The sequence below is a fragment of the Anolis carolinensis genome, chromosome 2 (assembly GCF_035594765.1).
Source record: "Anolis carolinensis isolate JA03-04 chromosome 2, rAnoCar3.1.pri, whole genome shotgun sequence".
In the NCBI taxonomy this organism is placed as follows: Eukaryota; Metazoa; Chordata; class Lepidosauria; order Squamata; family Dactyloidae; genus Anolis; species Anolis carolinensis.
The window spans coordinates 208,405,185-208,425,997 of record NC_085842.1 but is presented as its reverse complement, the minus strand read 5'-3'; the positions used below and the strand labels follow the sequence as shown (position 1 = coordinate 208,425,997).

The following is a 20,813-nucleotide window of genomic DNA, read 5'->3' as shown; positions in this document are numbered from 1 at the left end:
CAGCCAGTTACCAGCTGTTAGGATTTCTGGCAGTTGAAGGCCAAAACATCTGGGGACCCACAGGTTGAGAACCACTGTAAACGGACTCAACCCCATAAATTAGTCCCTCGGCTGTTCCAGACACTTTGCTGCATGAGGCTGAGAGGCAAATCAGTCATTTTGCCACATGAGACAGAGAATCCCACAAAGGCCTCTGCTTAGCAGTACCAACAACAACAGTAATAAAACTGCTGACCTTTCATAACATCCAAAGTCTGCAACTAGCCAACAGACCTGTTCCAAATCTATTTGTAAATAAGTCTTATTTTTGCTTTATATTTTCTTTTTATTGGTTTTATATGCTCTTTGAACTTCTTCCTCACCTTGATTCATAAAGGAGAGGTAGGTAAGAAATAGTAGTGACAGTAACAACAGTGGTTGTGGCAGTAGTACTATTTAACACTATTCATCACATTAGATATTGGATCCCCTTTTAGTCCACTTTAAATCCACTTTAGGGAGGGGTTTTAAACAGCTCTGGTCCTGAGCCTCACCAAACTATAATCCCCAGAATTCTGCAGGAGGCAGAAACCGGATTTAAAGTGGATTCATGCTCTTGTGTGATGAGGCAGTTTGTCATGTGATTTTTTTCTCTGTGTTGTTGAAGGCTTTCATGGCTGGAATCACCAGGTTGCTGTGAGTTTTCAGGGCTGTATAGCCATGTTCCAGAAGCACTCTCTCCTGATGTTTCGCCCACATCTATGCCAGGCATCCTCAGAGGAGGAAACTATAAAAATGAACAAAATCTGCCTAACAGTATTTAAAAAGTCTAAAATCAGGACAGCAAATAAAGAACAACACTTAGAAAACAGAGGAATTCCAGACATTAAACAATCAGGGCCAGCTAACACCTCCCAACAAAGGATTCCCCTAGGCAGGAAGCAGCCAGGCTTTGAAATTCCAAGGTCATTCAATGCTAATCAAGGTGGCCAATTGCAACATTCACACCTGCCTGAAGCAGACAAGATTTCTTTCTCCCACCCTGGACCTTCGACAGATATATAAACCCCAATTGCCTAGTTTCCAACAAACCTCACAACCTCTGAGGATGCCTGCCATAGATGTGGGTGAAAGGTCAGGAGAGAATGCTTCTGGAACACGGCCATATAGCCCATAAAACTCACAGCAACTCAATCCTTTCTCTGCTCTTTCCTTGGACTCCTGATCAGTTGCAAGGTGTAAACAGTATTTCTCCTTTAAAAAAAAGGTTTCTAAGTCTCAGATGATAAAAACTGATTTTATTACTTGGCTGCAAGATAAAAGTGGGATATAAATACACTATGTAACAAAATTTGGGGGGGAAAAATCTGTTCCTGGTTTCAAAGTGTTACTCCTGTTTACTTTTGTAGTACTTACTTTGAAATTGGTCGTTATACTCCAGGAACTTCATTTCTGTGTCTGCCACAAACTACACTGAATTGGTTGGGAATCTATGAGATAGTAAATGTAAAACTATAGCAACATGTGCTGCAGGTTGAAAATGAGATACGGCTGAAATCCTTACCTTTTTACTAGAAACCTTGCACCATACTTTTCTGTGTGGAAATATGTGCTGCTTATTTTGATGACCAGAAGAATCTCTAGATACATGTTCCCAAAAGCCACACTCCTACTTTTTTTTACTACATCCTTCCCTCCCCCTCTTTCATACCTCCCCCCAAATATATAATTAAAATCCTGAATCCTAAATTTATGTGCAACCAGTATAATCAACCTTCATTTCAACATCTATGGAAGGGGGAGAGATGATACAGGGAGGAGGGTGTTATTCTCCATCCTCATAAAAATTCCAAGGAGTGCATGCTGAAGCCAAGAAGTGCATGGGAGCATTTTTCCTCCCTGTCTGTTCTACACAACCAGCCTGTTCACAACTGGGAGTTGGACAGCTCTATACTGAATATATTCACACAGACTTAAGTTTAATTTAAACTACTGGCACTCAACTCCTGATATATTTTTGGAAGCCCTGGGACTATGGAGTGTGCAAATATAAGGCTGAATTCAGCCAGAGTTTCATTATTATCACCTGATCTAAGAGCACAAGTTCCATCAAGTTCCATCAACATTTATAAGAAACATTACTGATGCCCTCTTTCCTGGACAAACAAACAAACATAGCAGAGCACTTGATGAACCAACCTGGACACAGCATATTATTTGAGAATACAGAAATGATGCACCACTCTAACTACCATGTTGTTAGACACAGAGAAGCCATTGAAATCCACAAGTATATGGACAATTTCAACAGAAAGGAGAAAACCACGAAAAAGAACAAAATTTGGCTACCAGTATTAAAAAACTTTAAAATCAGGACAGTAAATAAATAAAGAACAACACTCAAAAACAGGGGAATTCTAGACAAGAAACTATCAGGGCCAGCTAATCACCTCCCAACAAAGGATTCCCCAGGCAGGAAGCAGTCAAGCTTTGAAGCTGCAAGGCTATTCAATGTTAATCAAGGTGCTCTATTGCAACATTGACACTTGCCTCCAACAGACAAGAGTTCTTTCTCCCACCCTGGACATTCAACAGATATATAAACCCCACTTGCCTAGTTTTCAACAAACCTCACAACCTCTCAGGATGCCTGACATAGAGGTGGGTGAAATGTCAGGAGAGAATGCTTCTGCAACATGGTCATACAGCCCCGAAAACTCACAGCAACCCAGTGATTCCGGCCATGAAAGCCTTCGACAACACATCAAGCAAGCAAACAAACAAACAAAATAAATCATATTTCTCTTGCTTATTTTCATTATTCTCTCAGCTGGTCAGTCAAACATCAGCCAAAAGCCACTGCAGACATTTGTTGTAAAGTTGCAAGCAAAGAACGGAAGGAAGAATGGAATAGATGGAAAGAATGTGGGTTCCCCCCCACACACATTTTCTCTCCCTGTGGAATGGCATTAAAGTGAGAACATTATTTTTAGAACAATTGCCAGCAGGTGTAAAGAGACAGTGACTAGACCCTTGGTTGATGTATTCCCAGGATGGGATATTTCATATTTTCTTTCCAGCTGCTGTTGAACACTGATGTCATGGAGTGGGCAAAGGATGATCGAGATTGTTCACAGTTCTGATCTCATTCCAGCTGCCTCCCCTGGGTGTGAGGCTAACATTGCTGCTGTTTTCATTTTTAGATTTAGCAATAAACTTGCACACAATATGAAATTGTTCAAACCACTTGTTTAAATTTCATATGCGAGAGGAAACATACACACATCCCTCCACAGTTGGCTTATATTTTAAGAACCAAAACAACCTCTGATTCTAACAGTATTCCCCACATGTGCAATTGTTTCTTTTCCCCAAAGATCTGTTTTTGTTTTATTTGCATAAGTGAAGTTCTTGGAATATTCAGAACATTGTCTGCTGGATCCATATTAAGGCCCCATCAACACTGCTATATGAAATCCAGATTGTCTGCTTTGAACTGGATTATATGTGTAGAAGGGGCCTGAATATTTCTTGCCTAAGAAAACTTTTTGAAATCTATGGGGTCACCATAAATCAACAAGAGACTTAGGCCCCTTCCACACAGCTGTATAAAATCCATCTTGCTCTGGATTATATGGCATTGTAGACTCAGATAACCCAGTTCAAAGCAGCTATTGTATATTTTCTGCCTTGATAAAGACAGCCCCCAATTCTCCCCTTAACTCTTGTCAAGTGTGGATTTGAAAGAGTTACTCTTTGGGACTTTTTTCTAAGGATCCTTTGACACTCTTGGATTCATGCAAGTCCCTGTTTCTCATCCCCAGAGGAAGACTTCGGTGTTTAACTTCTTCTGCGTAAATCTTGTCTGGAAAACTTTCTGCAAGGGCAGCCATCAGGCTCAACGTGGAGCAGGATTCAATGTGGTGTAGTGACTTGGGTTTGGAACTAATCTTGCCAAGAAAACCCTGTCAAAAGGCCATGTAATTCCCAGCATCTTGCTCTTTTGTAGCCCAGAAAAGTCACCTCTACACCTGGCTTTTTTTCCCTGTTACCTTCCCTAGAGACTCCATGCATCACAGTTCTTATCTCTCTGTTTCCTTCTGTTCAAAAAGATCACAACATGGGAAAACTGCACAATCATGTAATCTGGGTTGACACTGATCTTTTAAAATAACGACAATCGAATCCCAATCCAGTCTGTCACCTTTGGAATCTACTTGTCTTGAAAAGCGCAGTCATTTTTCAAGAAGTGCCATCCTATAGAACTTTCTTCCAATAGGAGCCCAACTATCCTGGAGAAGCGAAATCCCTCTCTCCTTTCATGGCAGGCTCTTCAAAGCATCCATCTTCATTGTGGAAACCTCCAGAGGCATCGGATCATGTCCACTAAGAATGATGGGTTTTGTAATCCAACACGTTTGGAGGAGGTTGCCTTGAGAGAGGCCATGTTCCCAAACACTGGTCTTCCAGTTGCTTTGGATGTCAGCTCCCCAAATCCCTGAACATTGACCAAAGAACCTGAGGGCCTTTTCACACAGCCATATAACCTAGAATATCAAGGCAGATGATCCACAATATCTGCTTTGAACTGGGTTATCTGAGTCCACAGATTTTGGGAATCACTGATCTGTGCTGTAGAATTCATACAGTCTGACACCCCATTTAACTGCCTTGGCATTTTGGGATTTGCAGAAGAAATGTAAAGTCTTTGTAAAACTATAGCTCACAGGTTTCCATAGCCTTGATAAAGTGGTGTCAAATGTCAAGCTGGATTAATTCTACAATGTAGATGCACCATGTGCCAAATTTCCGCAGATCTGGTGCAAATCTTGTTATATGTTGAATCTCAGATTGACCAAGTCCAATCCGTCCTTTGCCAGGAAACTTACCTTAGCTGATGTAAGTAAGGCATACAATCTCTGGGCCCCTCCCTCATCGGGGAAATCATAATATTGACTCATCTCTCTTAAGGGCAGCTCCTTCTATCTCCCCTTCTTCCTCCGTGAGCCCACCTTTTCTCCTATCCACCTGCTCCCACGAAATAAATGACTTTCCCATAGGGGCTGCCAAGAAAAACAAGAAATGGATTTTCAAGGAAGATGGCAAAAGCAAATCTCCTGTGAACAAGGCTAGTCAAGAAGACTCCATGGTAGGGTCACCACAGGGTCTCCATAAGTTGTTGACTGTTGGAAATAGCTGTCTTCTTAAGCCTCCACTAATTGTTTATGTATATAATTCAGATTACTTACTGTAGTACATATGTGTGTATTGGTGTGCAGTTTTCCTTAACTCTGTGTTGTGGGAGTGGCTGCAGACCACGTGATCAGATTTGGGATTGCTCAGGACTCAGACTCCATTTTAGAACAGTTTTAGAAGTCAGTAGAGACTTAGAGACTTCAGTAGAAACAGATGTATGATTAGAGATTTCCATAGAAACAGTACAGTTTAGAAGTCAGTAGGAACAGAATGCTGTACAGAAGTCATTAGACAGTGTAGAAACAGAGACTCTATTAGATTCTCAGAACAGACAGATGCTTTGGACTTTGGACTGTTGGTTATAAGAAAGATGCCCTGTGTTATCTATATGGAGAAACTACTTCAAAACCTATCTGTAACTGGATTGATATGCAAAGTACCTGTATGCTGAATACATGAAGTTTGTGCATAAACCAACTATATTACTTTTAAAGGAGTCTACTTATTTTGTCTCTTGAGAGCATGATTTAAAGGCTAATATATTTTAAGGGAGAATAGATGTTTTGGGGCAACTAAAATAACACTTCCGAAATTCTACAATATATATTTTTTGTGCATTGGCGTATCTTTGTCCCTAAACATTCAAAGAGATGTCTAGGTACATCAGTTTAACAGCTGAGAAACTTGCTTGATGCCATTTCCCCAATAGGTTATGGCATAATTTTTCAAAAGGTTGTGACTTCTAAGAAGGTTATGCCTTTCCAAAGATCATAACATCTCCAAAAGGTTATGGAGATTTCCATTTTCCAAAACAGACAACTTAAGGACATACAACAAGAGGAGTGGAAAAGCTGTCCAGGGACCTTACTGAAACGTTAATTTTGATGCTGCTCTGATATGCATGTTAATCACTTTGATCTGGGTGTAAAATATTCTGGTCACAGGCATAGAAAATCAATATGCTCCTTCTGCTCTAGTCAAATTGTCAGAAATCAAATTGCTTGCATTCCGAAGTTGAGGAAAAAAGGAGAACAGTCATGACAAACTATGAGTGGTCTGAGAGACTGCAACTGCCCTCAAACCAGAATGTAGGTTCCAGGGAGAATAATGGTGAGGACAACTTGTGATTGTGGGGGTTGCAACTCCCAACCTTCTCATCTGATAAAGCAAATGGGGAAGGACAACCCGAGTTGTAATGTGTCGACTTTGGCTGGGCTGCCACAGGGATGCTACTGGGACTGAGGTGACATGTATACTATTGATCAATCACTTCCAACCACCTCATTTTAGTGAACATTTTGTGTGATGTCATCTGGAAATCTTCAGCATTTATTGGTATTGGTAGGAGAAAATTATCTTCAAGTTGGCCTAATAAAGGAGTCCAAAAATTTTGCATTGGACTGTTGCTTTTTCTTCAGCTTCAGGCCTTATTTCTCCTCAAAACCTAACTACTAAGGGGCTTTTAACAGGACTGCATCAAAATACTGCACGAAGTGGTTTGCAATCATTGGTATTTAGATGTTGTTGAACTAGAATAACTAAAATTGCTGACTATCTACTGTGCTGGTTGGGGCTTCTAGGAGTGAAAGACCAGTAAGGATGCTTGTTCCATTTGGAGTCAAAACAGGTCAAGGTAAAATTAAACAGCACCGAGGGGAGATCTTCACCTAAAGATGTTGGTGTGTCCTTTTGGTTTGTTTGCTTGTTCCATGAATCATAATCAGAATTATCAGCAGCAACAGCATTATAATCACTGCCCAACACACATTTTGATGCCGCAAATATTAACTTCTGGGCATATCTGATGTGCTGATTCTAAAAAATATCACCAGTTTCACCCGATCAGCTCTAGCTTTTGATATATAGAACATATGGTATCTCTACCAGTCACCATTTGCTTGTCCTTAGAAGACCATGATAACCATATTTAAGAAACTAGAGCTGACATGGTCTATCCAATGCAATATTCTGAATCAGCACCCCAATTATTCCAGGAACATGCCTCAAAACAAGACACTGAGGGTTTTTTTTCAGGGTTAGGCTGTGTAATAATAATAATAAGCAGATTCCAACAAGGCTTGGACTCGTTTATCTGAATCCAGTGCTCTGGGATGAGACCTTACTTAGGGCTCTGGCACTCACTGGAATAAGATGAATCACGGATGGATTCATCTGGCATAGGACCAACACTATAATCATTGCTGTGTTGAAATGATCCTTGCAGGGGAACTGTGCTTTCAACAAGAAGAGGATGGTCTGAATTTGATTTGATGGTGTCTGTTCTCTATGAAGGCTCTCTGCTTTGGCTAGTAGGTCTCTCTGTGAGGCATGAGGTACCCATACTAAAGACTATATCCTGTCTGATCTTAAATGCTAAGCAGGATCAGCCCTGGTTAGTACTTAGATGGAAGATCATCAACCAATAGGAGGTGCCGTGAACTATATTCTTGAGGAAGGAACTAGCAAAACCATCTCTGAGTATATTTAGTCTAAGAAAATTCTATCAAATTCAGGGGCTTACCATACCTTCCCCCACAAAAACCCAATTTTTCAGCATATCATTCAGAGCAGATAGGGAAAGACCAGATGAAACAGCCATGGGCAGAAATTGTAGGCAGATCCTTCCAAAGAACACATGAGAGAAGCCTCACAGCAGGATGGTAACACATTCTAGTGTCCTCTGGGCAATGTCTTTGTAGATGGCCGATTCTCTCACACCAGAAACGACTTGCAGTATGTTCTCAATTCTCATCTGACACAATTTTAAAAAATCAAGTGTGGGTACATGGTTAGTTTTTATATATCACAAGAAGACATGATCTTTTAGAGAAGACAATGATGTTTGATAGGAAAGAAAATAGTAGGAACAGAGGAAGACCATATTGCAAAGAAACCATAGCCCTGAGTCTGCAAGACCTGCACAGGGTTGTTGATCATAGGCTGAGTAGAAAGTCTCTCATTTTTAGAGTCATCATAAGTCAAAATTGACTTGACAGTTCTTAACAACAACATGTCTGCAGATCCTAATTTTGTCTTTAAAACTATGCAATATGATAGTTCAATTTCCCCATTGAAATCAGGCAGGCTCCCTCCCTCCTATCCTTCTGTAGGAAGGTAAAAACTTGGTTGTGGGGCCAGGCTTTCGAATAAGAATCAGCAGCATTAATTACTATTATGTATGCTGGAACTCAATTGACAGACCCAGTCTTTTAAACTTGTACACGCCTATCTATATTTTATAAATGCATTTTATGAATGTTTATGTAAGTTAATTTTTTAACTGATTTATAGTGTATTGTACTGTTTTTATATGTCTGTTTTATTGTAAGCCGCCCTGAGTCCCCTGTTGGGTGAGAAGGGCGGGATATAAATATTGTAATAAATAAATAAATGATGCCCGTAAACACATGATATATATTCCAAGATTTCGCATGGATATCTGAAACTGTGGATAATAACAAACACTATATTTTGACTATATGAGGGCTGAAGCATATAACAGAAACACACTGAATGACTTAGAGAGGCCCACAAACTCTTTGGTGGCTGTGGCTGCGGTGGTGTTTGTGGTGTGTATGTAAGTGAAAATGTGGATACTGAATCTTTGGATAAGTAGGTCATATTGTATTCTATGACAAAATGGTGCTTCCTCAAAGTAAATGCCCTTAATATCTAGACAGTAGAAGAAAACTCCAATTTGATCCTGTGTTCATAACATGATACTAAGATTTAAGACATTTAGCATGAGAGTAACTTTCCCAAGCTCTGGCTAAATGAGATCAATAGCTTCAAAGTCAGTTGTCAAAATCAGTAACCTCTACTCAAGAATTCACATATATAAACCAAGCAAATTAAAGCACAATTTCACAAATATTGTGAAAGGTAATTTCAAAGAAGAGTGCTACCTTGGAAAGTGTTTTTAATCTATAGGTTTTAAATGATTTGAATACAGAGACTTTTTTTTTCCTAGGGGAGGAAATTGCTGTATCTGCCCATAGGATGAAAGGCAATATTGAAATGCAAAATATGGTGATGATTGCTATTCTTTTCTTTTTATATGTTAGGTGTTGCAACATTTCAGAACCATAAATGCTCATGACTGCATCAAAAGAAAGTTACAAGGAGAAACTAATAATTATTGTTGAGAAAAAACAGTTCTATCAGAGAATGCAAAAAGACAGTGAGTTCACTTTTTGTTTTGTTCCTCTCTGGTATGTTCTTTTTCTTTTCACTACACAAACAACACTTTTCCTTCTAATAATTTACTAGCCATACTATTAAATGCTTTACTAGCAGGCTTTAAGAGCATCCTGTCTTCTCGTTCCTAATGCTGTGCTATCTGGCAAAAGTGTTTTTAAACAGGAGATGCTAACTCTATTGATCTTTTTTGCTGTGTGAACTGGGGCAAGAATGATAAAGCTGGGTAGCTGTTGTGATTTATAGTGTTTAGTATATCAGGAATGCTGTTCTGTATAATTCTGGAAGGATGTTCAGTCATGGTGAGTTGACTTTATTTTTGAATCATTGTTTTAGTCATAATAATGGCACAATCTATAAGCAGAGTACTTTGCAAAATAAACAAGAAGGGAATAAAACAAGAGGACTACAATAAACCATCTGCTTGGATTTCCATCCGATATATGAGAGATGGGCAACTTCATCAGGTCATTTTTATGTCCATGACCTACATTGACTATCAAATAAGTAAAACCCAAACCTTCAAAGACGACCAGAAGCTAATTTCTGCTTCTCAAAAATGATGGCAAACATAACTTATTTAAAGGGCATATTCTTGTACTCGGAGGATCCCAGTGGCAATAACCCATCCTGTTTTTTGGCCAGGCAAAGGTCAACCTAGGGATTCTAGAGATGGTAAAGACCACACAAACATTACTGGGAATCACGTATACTCTCAGGTCCACATTTTACCCACTCTTATTAAAAATGCAACCCAGAAAATGACTTACATCACAATAGGGCTTCATGTGGCCTTCTAGACGTTGATGAGCTTTTGCCACCCTAGTCAGTGGTGAAAATTGTTAGGGAGTCTGGCAATATCTGGAAAGGTTCACATTCTTCATCTTTGCTCAGATATTTATTCCTTATGGGCATAGAGTGCAAAACCTAATCTCTCTCTACAAAAAGCAGTTGTCTCAGTTTCCTGTCAGATATAGAGTGACCAAACAGAATAGAAAATGGGCTGTGCAAATAAAGGTCAAAACTATAAAATTATTAAAAGACTTGATTTTCAGTCTATTAATTTAAGCAAGGACTAGAAAAAACCAACCAGGATAAGATTATAAATGGCTAGTAGGAGAGTCTTAAACTCTCAGCCTTAAACAATGGCAAATGTCTTCTGAATAAATCTTGCCAAATGTGATAGGTTGGCTTTTTGGTGAACATAGTTTGGAAACGACTTAAAGGCATCAACATTAGCAAAGTTCCCATGTCTGTGCATTGTCTTCAGTGCCACAGTGGTCTTGCTGAACACCTGTGGCTACAGAATAGAAGTGGGAAGGTGCTATCACACTCTTGTCCTGCAGATGGATTTCCCAGAGATGATGAACTATAAGCCTTTGCTCTGTTCCAGTGCTCGGAAATCTCACTTTCAGATTACAACTTCCAGGCCTGGTCAGGCTGCATGGCCAATGGGAATTTTGGAAGCTAGAATCCAAAAATTATGCTTTGAAGTTCTATGGTAAAACTCAATATGCAAAGGGATCTTGTGGCATTGTTGAGACTAACTGGGAGAAAGAAGTTGATAGTATAAGCTTTTGTAGACTACTTTGTGTCCATAGAGGGAAGTGTCTATGTAAGAATAACAACATAAATGCAAAACCTATGGAGATGACAATTAGGTGATATGTTCAGTTTTAACAAGGGTCAATATGCTCAGTTACTTTCATTTAGTTCTATATGACATCACAGATTATAATCCACCACAGATGAGGAGAAAACCAGTCCTTCATCCCAAATCTTGCTTTCAACTCAATTTGGGAAGTACGTTTAGGTTCCAACACCTATGTATTCCCGAATAAACCTGTTAATTTCTCCCATATAAGTAAATGGCTATCATGAAAGGCTAGAAGTGGAGATAAATTTGCAGCAGTGGAAAAGCTGTTCATTGTCTCTGTCAATAGATAGCTGCTCTCTAGCTTCATGGATCCAATAAAGCTGATTCCTGCAGCTACATGTGATCCTAAGGATGCTTCTGTGTGTCATTGCCCTTCCCTTTTCCCCTAAATTCCCTTTTATTTTGGTGGGAGAAAAGGGTAAATTGCCATTTCTGGAAAGTTCTAGAAGCATTGATTAACTCTTTGGAGGCTGTACATCCTCTAGGCAAAGAGTACAGGATGATTTAGTATATTGTTCATAGAGAGATGCTTTAAGTTTAAACACAACAGACTCTACACAGATATATATTCTTTCCTTTCCTTACTTAGTTTATCCATACCTCACAACCTCTGAGGATGCCTGCCATAGATGTGGGCGAAACGTCAGGAGAGAATACTTCTGTAACATGGCCACACAGCCCGAAAGACATACAACAACCCTGTGATCCCGGCCATGAAAGCCTTCGACAACACACAACAGGGATTCTTATGATATTACAACACCCTTCTCATAGTGCTGTCTAGCATAGGAAGGCATTTCACTAATGTACTGATTAAAAATAGGCTTCTCCTGTCAGGGATGTTGTTGAAATCTACTTGACAAAAGAATAAATTATAGAAAGCCTTATTTACTTACTTCACTTAGAAGGAAAGACTTCACATTCCAAAGCCTTGTATCTTATTCAGCTAGTCCCTCCACCCGGATAGGCTGATATCGTCTCAAAAAAGATATTTAAAAGGCAAGAGAAGGCAATGCTGTGTCTATTTCCTCAGATGCCCTGAAATGCCTTCTTAAAATGAGAAGCTGTCTAGAAAGGAGACAACTGGGAGCTTTGACTGGATCTTGGATGATCTAAATTGAGGTTCCTACATGAAAGCATGAAACCTACAGAGTAGTGTGGTGCCTATTTGCTCACACATCTCAAAACCACTGCACATCAGGGAGAAGATAAGTTTGCACATTGTTGTTCTAACAGCTCAGTTTGGAAACTGTGAAGCTAGACTATGGATCTCATCACATGGGCCTTGAAATCAATGGAGATTTTTGAAATCATGCCAGACTTATTTATTATTCTCCTATGTCGGGCACTTCTAAGGTGCTTAGGTTGCTGTCTGTTGTAGCGAAGGAAAAAAAAATATTATGATGTCTGAAGATCTACCAAGTTTTATCAAAATTGGCAGTAATCACTCCAAATTTGAGGGGTTATACTGCCTACTTCCTCAGATGTCTAGAGTGTTGACACAATTGGAAAAATATTAGATTATAATTTGAGTGGGTGCAGACTGTAATTGGTGGGATCATCATAGGCTATCACTCGTGGTTGAGTATGATGGAATTGGTGGAATGAGGGGGAACTGATATGCTGAATGTACACATAGGGATCAGTCTTAACAGAGGTAGAGTTTAGTGCCCGAAAGACCAATGTGTTTCTAGGGGGAGCTGCTTTATATGAGTTGGTGAGAGACATTTACTTCACCGGGCCTTGTGTGTGTGCAGAGGCGGTTCAACCACCAGGCCAACTAGGCATTTGCCTGTGGCACCATCTTGTTGGGGGTGCCATCAAGGCAATTCCTGTCTCCTGCACTCTGCCTCCGCAAGGTATTGAACTGCTTTTTCTGTGGATTTGTTGTAAAACATGATGTTTTAGTGCTTAATTTGTAAAATCTTAATGTAATTTGATGTTTAATAGGCGTTTCCTTAATCCCTCCTTATTATCAAACATTTTCGCTTATCCAACATTTTATTTTTCAGTGATTGTTTTGGGGGGGGGGGCGCCAAAATTCTGTTCGCCTACACTTGAAAAATACCTAGGGCCGGCTGTGTGTGTGTGTGTGTGTGTGTGTGATCGACAGAGACAGAGCGAGAGCGGGATGGTGGGAAGGTGAGTCAGATTACACAGCCTAACAAAAATAAAAGTTAGAGTCTGTTTTTAAGGCCTGTTCCTAGGGTTACTTGAACAGTGATTCAGAAAATTGCATTGGATAGACAGCATCAGCTCTAGTTTCTTAGATATGGTTATAATGAGTCCTTATGGGAGAGCAGATGGCCACTGGTAGATGCCATATGTTCTGTATCTGCGTTGGTCAGACCACACCTGGAATACTGTGTCCAATTCTGGGCACCGCAGTTGAAGGGAGATGTTGACAAGCTGGAATGTGTCCAGAGGAGGGCAACTAAAATGGTCTGGAGAACAAGCCCTATGAGGAGAGGCTTAAAGAACTGGGCATGTTTAGCCTGCAGAAGAGAAGGTTAAGAGGAGACATGATAGCCATGTACAAATATGTGAGGGGAAGTCATAGGGAGGAGGGAGCAAGCTTGTTTTCTGCTGCCCTGCACACTAGGATGCGGAACAATGGCTTCAAACTACAGGAAAGGAGATTCCACCTGAACATCAGGAAGAACTTCCTCACTGTGAGGGCTGTTCGGCAGTGGAACTCTCTCCCCCGGTCTGTGGTGGAGGCTCCTTCTTTGGAAGCTTTTAAACAGAGGCTGGATGGCCATCTGTCGGGGATGCTTTGAATGCGATTTCCTGTTTCTTGGCAGGGGGTTGGACTGGATGGCCCATGAGGTCTCTTCCAACTCTACTATTCTATGATTCTATGATTCTATCTCAAAAAGTAGAACTGATATGGGGAAACTGCTGCCATTTTTGGAATCAACAGGTTAAATAGATCCAGAAACAGGTCTAACATTGAGACATCAAAATACGTGTTGATCAATGTTATCAATAGTTCTACTGACTTAATAAACATGCATGGCATCAGGCAGTTTCTTTCAATGAAGAGGAAGGTTTGAAAGTAATTTCACACATGGAGATTCTTTGTTTCCATTGTATTCCATGTATCAATTTTATGTCAATACTCCCAGAAAAGCTCACACATTTGCAGAAGCAGGGCTCTGCAATTATTGTAATCTATCTTTAGAGCTGGAAAGTCTTTTAGAGTTGGTTCCCTTGCTGTCAAAGGAGGTATCACAGGAGAAAATGGAGAGAAGGCTTTCTCTTGGACCTTCTGTGGCCAGGAACAGGACTCTGGTGGTGCTTTGCTGTAGTTACAGGAATCTAAAGCACATCAAATGCTGTGGGAATCATGTGGTTGGGCAGGACTTTGGGGCAGAAGGGGTACAGTGCCGGAGGAACCACACGGCCTCACTGGTTTATGGCCTGGGCACCTACCCTTGCTTGTCCATATTAGTGATGTGTTTGGATCGTAACAATGGTAAGCAGATGACATTTTTCACAAATGTGAAACCCTGCAGGACATCACTCAAGCTTTACCTTTGAAATATTTTCAGTAATTGTTTTCAAAAGTCACCTTTGAAAAGAAAAAACCCCTGAAATGTTCAAATCCAGACAGACAGCCTGGCTGTTTTCAGAAGGCTTCCTGTTTATTATTTCAAGTGGGGCCCTGCCCTCAATCCTTACTTTGTTAGTACTTCTGCCCCTCCTTCTACGCAACAGGAGTCAGAATGCTGTGACTGCTGAGAATATCCAGTCTTCACTGAGCTATTGAAACTCTGCCTTATGGGAGCAATGGGAAACTGGTCTACAGGATATTTTTCTCAGAGAAGAGGCACACTTCTGAAAACTTTCTGGGCCAGACTATTGTTCATTCTTTTGTGTTAATTTATTTATTTATTTATTACATCACTTCTACCCCGCCCTTCTCACCCATCAGGGGACTCAGGGTGGCTTACAGTATAACCATACACATTAAAAACAGTTGTCATCAAATTTAAAAATCCATCAAGATTAAAAATTACAATAAAATTAAGAATATCCATTAAAATATACATAATTATACATTTAAATATACATTTAAGGCGCTTTCCATGTTCATGTGGGGTCTGTCAGTAGGTCATATATTCTTATCTCATTTTTGCTGCTACTCATGCTCAAATGCCTGGTCCCATAACCACGTTTTTGTCCTCTTTCGGAAAGACAGGAGGGAGGGAGCCTGCCTGACTTCAATGGGGAGGGCGTTCCATAGGCGGGGAGCCACCACTGAAAAGGCCCTGTCTCTCGTCCCCGCCAGCCGCACCTGTGAGGCTGACGGGACCGCGAGCAGGGCCTCATCTGACGATCTTAAGCTTCGAGGTGGGTCGTAGCGGGAGACACGTTCGGACAGATAAGCTGGGCCGGAACCGTTTAGAGCTTTATAGGCTAAAGCCAGCACCTTGAATTGTGCTCGGTAGCTAATTGGCAGCCAGTGGAGCTGGCGTAACAGAGGAGTAGTACGCTCCCTGTACGCCGCCCCAGTTATTAACCTGGCAGCCTCCCGTTGGACTAATTGAAGCTTCCGAACAGTCTTCAAAGGCAGCCCCACGTAGAGTGCGTTGCAGTAGTCTAAACGAGATGTAACAAGGGCGTGTACCACCGTGGCCAAGTCCGGCTTCCCAAGGTATGGTCGCAGCTGGTGCACAAGTTTTAATTGTGCGAAGGCTCCCCTAGCCACCGCTGAGACCTGGGGCTCCAGGCTCAATGATGAGTCCAGGATCACCCCCAGACTGTGCACTTGCACCTTCAGGGGGAGTGTGACCCCATCCAGCACAGGCTGTAACCCAGTACCCTGTTCGGCCTTCCGACTGACCAGGAGGACCTCTGTCTTGTCTGGATTCAATTTCAATTTGTTGGCCCTCATCCAGTCCGACACAGCGGCCAAGCACCGGTTCAGGACCTGGACAGCCTCCTTAGTGACAGGTGGGAGGGAGTGACAGAGCTGGACATCATCTGCGTACAGATGACACCGCACCCCGAAACTCCTGATGATCTCTCCCAGCGGCTTCATGTAGATGTTAAACAACATGGGAGATAACACAGAGCCCTGCGGGACCCCACAAGTCAACGGTTGTGGGGCCGAGCAGGCATCCCCCAATGACACCATCTGGGACCGACCCTCCAGGAATGAGTGGAGCCACTGCAAAACAGTACTTCCAAGTCCCATTCCCGCGAGGCGTCCCAGAAGGATACTGTGATCGACGGTATCGAAGGCCGCTGAGAGGTCCAGCAGAACCAGCAGGGACACACTCCCCCTGTCCAGTTCCTGGCGTAGATCATCGACTAAGGCGACCAAGGCTGTCTCAGTACCATGCCCCGGCCTAAAGCCAGACTGTGCCGGATCCAGAAAATCAGTGTCAACCAAGAAACCCTGGAGCTGCGAAGCAACCACATGTTCCAAGACCTTGCCCAAATAGGGGAGATTGGAAATAGGCCGAAAGTTTCCGAATTGAGTGGGATCCAATGATGGCTTTTTCAACAGCGGCTTGATCACAGCCATTTTTAGGCTCGCTGGAAACTTGCCCTCCCGAAGGGAGGCATTCACCACCACCTTCACCCACTCGGTCAAACCCCCTCTGGCTTCTCTCACCAGCCAGGATGGGCAGGGGTCTAGGATGCATGTGGTCGGTCTCGCCTCTCCCAGGATCTTGTCCACATCCTCGAGCTCAACCAATTGAAATGAATCCAACAAAACTGGACAAGCAGGTGCACTCGTTACATCCTCAGAGACTGCCGTTAATATGGTGTCAAAGTCGGAATGGATCAGAGCGACTTTGTCCGCAAAGAACCGAGCAAATGCTTCACAGCGGGCTGCCGAGTTATCAGGGCTCCCACCTTGATTGATGGGAGTTAACAACCCTCTGATGACACGGAACAGCGCCGCTGGACGGTTCTGTGCGGACGCAAAACCACTTACATAGGAATCCCTATTCAGAATCAGAATAGATACCCTCTTTAGCACCAATGGGGATTTTTCATCCATTGTGGGTAGCAAGAGAGGAAGGTGTTGTGTGTGTGTGTGTGTGTGTATGAGAGAGAAATCCACTTCATTTAAGACCATGGCAATGAAGGAGGGAGATGCCACATTCCTAAATAAATCCCTTCCTTAAAAAAAGTTAAGCAAGGGTGGAGTATATGACAAATGTCACAAGTAGTTTCTGCCTTAGTAAATGAGTTCATTGTTGATGTGCTACAGTCTTCTCTGGCTTGGCATCCTCCAGAAGCAGTGGACTATACCTCTCATCATTCCCAGATAGCATGCTGAGATGATAGGAGATGACATGCAACATGTCTGAAGGGTACCAACTTGGGGAAGGCTAGTGAGCTGGATATCTGAAAAAATGGCAACCAACATTATCAAAATGTGTCTTCCCTTTATGGTGGAGTTATAACTTCATTGGTTTTCTCAGTCTTTTTCCCCACCTCTCCCCCTTCCCCGAGTCACATGGCTGCAGATCTGTGAGAGAAAATTGTATAATGCCTCCAGGACCACAATGATGTGATAGAATTTTTGTTATATGGGTCTCACCCAACTTTGTACATCAGTGGCCTAAAAAAAATCATCCCAGGCACAAAGAGCTCTCATTATTTCTTAATGCTCAGTGTCTTGATTACAGGTTGGATAATTACAGCTGCACTGTTTGCAGTTGGAGCTTGGTGGGTCGGATTGTCAGAAACTGCAGCACATGTACAATTTCTGAAAGTAGAACATGAATGGTATGAGTGCGTGTGTGCAAACATTTGTGCTTGGTGACTCACCCAGGTCTTTCTTGCAAAGACCATAAATCACATTAGAGTTCCGTAAATCAATCTTTTCCCAAGCCCCATAGCCCACAAGCTCAAGTGCCTGGTGATTGAAAAGACTGTGCTTCATGGATGAAATGTAAGTCAGGAAGAAAGGTTTTTCAAAAGAAGAAGGAGAAGAAGAAAATAAAAAGAAAGAAAAGGGGAAGGAAAGTGGGAAAAGACAAAAGAAAAAAAGATTAAACTTAAAATAAGGTGTGATGATTTAAACGTACTTTAATAATAAAATGGGAACATGGCACAAGGACAGATGTTAAAAGGAGACTAGCAGAGAAGTCCATAAAACTCTACCAGCATCCTTCCTGGGCACAATGAAAACATAAGTAAAGGTAAAGGTTTTCCCCTGACCTTAAGTGTAGTCATGTCCAACTTTGGGGGTTGGTGCTCATCTCCATTTGTAGGCTGAAGAGCCGGTGTTGTCTGTAGACACCTCCAAGGTCATGTGGTCAGCATGACTGCATGGAGCGCCATTACCTCCCCGCTGGAGCGATACCTATTGATCTACTCACATTTACATGTTTTTGAACTGCTAGGTTGGCAGGAGCTGGGGCTAACAGCAGGAGTTCACTCTGCTCTCCAGATTCGAACCGCCAGCCTTTCGGTCAGCAAGTTCAACAGTTCAGCGGTTTAATCCACTGCGCCACTGGGGGCTACTAATGAAAAATATACCCATACTGTATTAAAATAATCCTCTATTGGGGTCAAAATAAAGGCCTTCTAAAAGAAACCACAAATTCATGCTTAGAAAAGCAATCTCCTTCCTGTACATAATGTAAGAAAAGCTACGAGGAGGGGATGTGTTTTACAACTTACTCCGGGATGTTTTCCTTTGGTGGTGGATAGATTAATTGGAAAACTCAAGAATGGTTCTTAAATCAGTAAATAATGAAGCCATTTGCTATAGAGGATCCCTTACAGAAGCAATGGGACATCAAACCCTGGTCCCCTGGAATGCGACTCCACCACTCCACTACTCAGCCTCATTAGTATTATTAATTATAATTAATATGTTACATTTTTAAAAAATCTAATAAATATTACTTTCAAAAAAAATGCCTGAAGCCTTTTTAATTCCTGAGTCTTCTGAGAATAATAGAATAGAATAATAGAGAACACAAGGGCCATACAGACCAACTCTAGTCTGCCATGAAAAAAAAAGATAATCCTGACAGATAGGCATCTGGACTCTGCTTAAAAACACCAGCGAAGGCGACTCCACCTCACTCTGAGGCAGCATAGCCCACTGTCAAACAGCTCTTACAATCAGAAAGTTAATGATTAGATGCAATTTCTTTCCATGGAGTTTGAATCTATTGCTCCATGTTTTGGTCTCTAGAACATCAGCAGAAAACAAGGTGGCCCATTTTCAAGGTGACACCCTTTCAAACACGGTATTTATCGTGTGATGTCTAAACCCTTTCATTTCCAATCTAAACATACCCAGCTTCCTAAGCTGCTCCTCATAGGCAGGCCTGTAGCTAGGGCAGCGGCGGCGGCGTGGGGCGTGGGTTAGGGGTTCAACCCTCCCCGAAATTTTTCAGATTAAAAAAAACCCCTGGTTTACTCATGAATTTTAACTGGTTAACCAAATCCCCATGCTAAGTCTATTAGACGCAAAAAATGAAGACTCCCTCCAGGCACTATCTCAAGCTGATATTGACAGGCCTGTGGGAGGGGGGGGGGAGGTTCAGGGGTTCAACCCCCCCCCCCAAATTTTCAAAATCAATCCCGAATTTTTTTTTCTGGCTACAGCCCTGCTCATGGTTTCAAGAATTGTTTACCATTTTGGTTGCCCTCCTCAGGAGAAGCTCCAATTTGTCGATATCCTGCTTGAATTGCAGTTTCTAAATCACAACTGAACCATTCACAATTGGTTCCATACAATTGTTTCAATTGCTTCAAAGATCAAATAGAATCTGGTGCCTTTAGGGCAAGGGTCCCCAAACCTTTTTAGCAGAGGGTTGGTTCACAGTCCTTCAGACTGTTGCGGGAGAGGGACTATAGTCTGAAAAAAACAGAAACGAATTCCTATACTGCACATATCTTATTTGTAGTGCAAAAAATGAAAGAAAAATACACCATTTGAAATTAAGAACAATTTTAGCCAACATAAACTTACCAGTATTTCAGTGGGAAGTATGGGCTTGCTTTTGGCTGATGAGACAGTAAAATTAATGAGGATTGTTGTTGTTGTATGCCTTCAAGTCATTTCAGACTTAGGGTGACACTAATTTGAAAGTAGGGCAGGAGGCAGCTAAATGACCATGGAGAGCTGAATCTGGCCCACAGGCCATAGTTTGGAGACCTCTGCTTTAGGATATTTAAGCCCTTTAGCAATAATAAAACTCCTTTTTAGACAAAGAACTCAAAGTGATGGATTTTTTTAAAAATAACTTTGTTACTGAAAGTTCCAAAGTACTGTCCATTCTCATTAACATTTTCTTTTTAATTTATTATTATTATTATTGTTATTTAATATATAAATTTTAGACAACATCGAGCAAAAATCAGACTGTACAGAAACAGAGTAACAAGTATACGTGTTTGCACAACTAACAGAAGATGAAAGGTTAAAGTAGAATACATTGAAACACTAAACACTACACCTATAATACTAAGTTAAATAGATAGAAGTGAAATGTTAGTTCCAGTTACTATACTAACTAACAATAATTCTAAATTTGACTTTAAATACGGTATTATTTTTACACATACAGGTAATCCAATTCTACATATCTTTTCATCTCAAAGGATCACTGAGCTCCATTCTTTTTGGAATATATACATGCAAATAATTACTTTTAAATTCCATAACGTTTTCATTAACATTTTCATAGGTTCTATGCTTTATTTCTTCCTTCATGATCCTCTTTACACATCTTTACATGGTTAGTTTTCATTTATATTACTGGGCAATGTTTACTTGGTGTTTTCAACTGAGATA

At 41.3% G+C, this 20,813-nt stretch overlaps 1 long non-coding RNA gene across 1 annotated transcript in view; it reads left to right on the top strand.

Annotated features, from left to right (window-relative positions):
• The window catches only part of LOC107982387 (uncharacterized), a 75,787-nt gene that overhangs the window by 18,436 nt on the left and 36,538 nt on the right, over positions 1-20,813 (top strand). The window contains exon 2 of the long non-coding RNA XR_001729901.2: positions 9,240-9,355. This is a non-coding gene — a long non-coding RNA (uncharacterized LOC107982387). The remainder of the gene's footprint in view (positions 1-9,239; positions 9,356-20,813) is intronic.